Source organism: Budorcas taxicolor, chromosome 11, assembly GCF_023091745.1.
Source record: "Budorcas taxicolor isolate Tak-1 chromosome 11, Takin1.1, whole genome shotgun sequence".
Taxonomy (NCBI): domain Eukaryota; kingdom Metazoa; phylum Chordata; class Mammalia; order Artiodactyla; family Bovidae; genus Budorcas; species Budorcas taxicolor.
Window position 1 is genome coordinate 43,408,776 of NC_068920.1, and position 2,760 is coordinate 43,411,535.

General features: G+C 37.9%; 1 pseudogene; it reads right to left on the reverse strand.

Annotated features, from left to right (window-relative positions):
- Positions 1 to 219: 219 nt before the first annotated feature.
- LOC128057031 (uncharacterized) lies at positions 220 to 320 on the reverse strand (annotated as a pseudogene).
- Positions 321 to 2,760: the final 2,440 nt, after the last annotated feature.

The following is a 2,760-nucleotide window of genomic DNA, read 5'->3' on the forward strand; positions in this document are numbered from 1 at the left end:
AAGGGACTCTCAAGAGTCTTCTCCAACACCACAGTTGAAAAGCATCAATTCTTCGGCGCTCAGCTTTCTTTATAGTCCAACTCTCACATCCATACATGATTATTGGAAAAATCAAGTTGAAAAATAGGTGCAACTATTTCCAAAATCAGAATGTGTGGAAATTAAAATGTATGTCTAACCCATGTGACATTGGACCACTGAATTTTATTTCATTTTATTTTTTATATGGAACACGACGAATTTGTGTGTCATCTTTGTGCAAGGGCCATGCTAATCTTCTCTGTATCGTTCCAATTTTAGTATATGTGCTGCTAAAGCGAGCGTGGACCGCTGAATTTTAATGGTGTTGCAAAGGAAGTGTTAGGACCTTAGCTGTATTGTGTTCTCATGTGCGAACATAGCATGGTTTATTTAACCTATTCCTTATTGATGGGCATGTGGTTGCTTCTGATCTTTTTCTATGTGGACGGTGATGCAATGATGAATTATCCTCTATATCATGTTGCCATTTTGGAGGGAAACATAGACTCTCCAGAAGTGGAAATGTCAGGTCAAAGGGTAAATGTACTTTAAATTTCGGAAATATTGTCAATTGGTTTTTATTATGCTTGTGTCACTTTAACAAAAAAAAATTATTTCTGGCTGTGCTGGGTCTTTGTTGCTGTGTTCGGGCTTTTTCCGGTTGTGGTGTGCAAGCTTCTCACCGTGATGGCTTCTTGTGTTGAGGAGCATGGGCTCCAGCGAGTTTGGGCTTCAGAGGCTGCAGCTCACAGATTCCGGAGCGTGGGGTCAGTCGATGTGGCCTATGGGCTTAGTTGCCCCGCGACATGTGGAATCTTTCTGGACCAGGGATTGAACCTATGTCGCGTGCAGAGGCAGGCGGATTCTAACCACTGAACCACCAGAGAAGCCCCATGACTGTGTCGCTTTTCACTCCTACTGACAATGGTTAAGATTACCTGATTCCCCACAGCCTTGCTGACAGAAACTACTGCTCAGTTTTTGGGGGTTTTCCTAATTTAATAGTTACCTCAGTTTCATTTCAATTTGCTTTTTTCTTATGAGTTGAAGAAAGTTTCTTTTTACATGTGTAAGGGCCATTTGTCTTTTTCTATAAACTTTTCAGTTTGTGTACTTTGCTCATTTTTCTTTAAAAAGACTGATCATTTTTGGTCTCTTTGTATTGATGTATTGTAGTTCTCCATGTATTTGGATAATTAGCACTTTGTCTAAAGATGCAAGTTAAAAAGGTATTTTCCCAATTTATCATTTGTCTTTCAACATTTCTTATGGCATATTTTTCGTGTACTTTTTTTGTGTAATAAAAATGACTATTTTTGTGTATGCATTTTGAATCATAGTAAGCTCATGAAGAAGTTACATGTTTTCTTCTGAGAATTTTATAGTTTAATTTTTTAATATCAAGATTTCAAAGATGGTTGTGTTTTTCCTGGTACATGATGAGAGATAGATCCAACTTTATTTTTCCCAGGTGATTATTCGGTTGTCTCAACAATATTTATTTGAAATTGTTTTCTTGCCACACTAATTTGAGTTGCCACTTTTTCATATACTAAGTTTTTGTATGTATTTGGCTCTATTTCTGCACTTAAATTCTACTCCTTTTGCCTGTCTAGTCAAGCAAAATTATACTGTTTTAATTACTGGGACTTACTAGCATATTTTAACATCTGTTTGGGATAGCTTCACCACATTGTTCTTCAGTTTTCAAGCTTTCTATTTACTCTTGCTTATTTATTTTCTGGAATGAATTTAGAAACAACTTATCTATTTCTTAGAAAAAAATCTATTGGTAATTTTTTTAAAGATCAGGTGAAATTTATAAACTGACTCAGAGAGAACAGACTTTTTATCATGTTGTATTTTTTTACCAAAGAATAAGGCAAACATTTCTACTTTCATTCCCATAGTAGTGTTTTGAAAATTTCCTCATAAAGTTATATATTTCTTTTTTTTTAAATCAATCTTTAAAATACTTGCTTATTAATTTGTAGCTGCCCTGCATCTCTGTTGCTGCACGCTGGGCTCTCTCTAGTTGCGGGCAGCGGGGGCTACTCTTCGTTACAGCGCTTGGGCTTCTCGTTGCAATGGCTTCTCTTTTTGTAGAGCGCAGGATCTAGCGCAAGTGGGCTCAGCAGTGGTGGCACGTGGGCTCAATTACTCTGTGGCATCTGGGGTCTTCCTGGACCAGGGATTGAACCCGAGTCCCTTCATTGCAGCAGATTTTTAGCCACTGGACCACCATGGAAGTCCCAAGATGTCTATTTCTTAAGTTGGTTCTTAAGTGTTTTATCTTTTTGTTGTTGTTCTTGCTATTGCAGATGTGGTTTTCTTGTGCTTTTAAAATTGGTATTGTTTTATGTAAGAAAACTACTCATTGTTGTATATTAACTTTATACTTTGCAATTTATTGCATTCTTTTAATATTTGTAGTAGTTTTTCGGCTGATTGTCTTAAATATAAAATTGTATCTTTTGAAAACAGTGACAATTTTGCCATCTCTTACAATTCTTATACTTTCTTTTGTCTGATTGTAGTTCTTAATATTCTCAGTTCGGTTCAGTTCAGTCACTTAGTTGTGTCGGACTCTGCGACCCCATGAATCGCAGCACGCCAGGCCTCCCTGTCCATCGCCAGCTCCCAGAGTTCACCCAAACTCATGTCCATCGAGTCGGTGATGCCATCCAGCCATCTCATCCTCTGTCGTCCCCTTCTCCTCCTGCCCCCAATCCCTCCCAG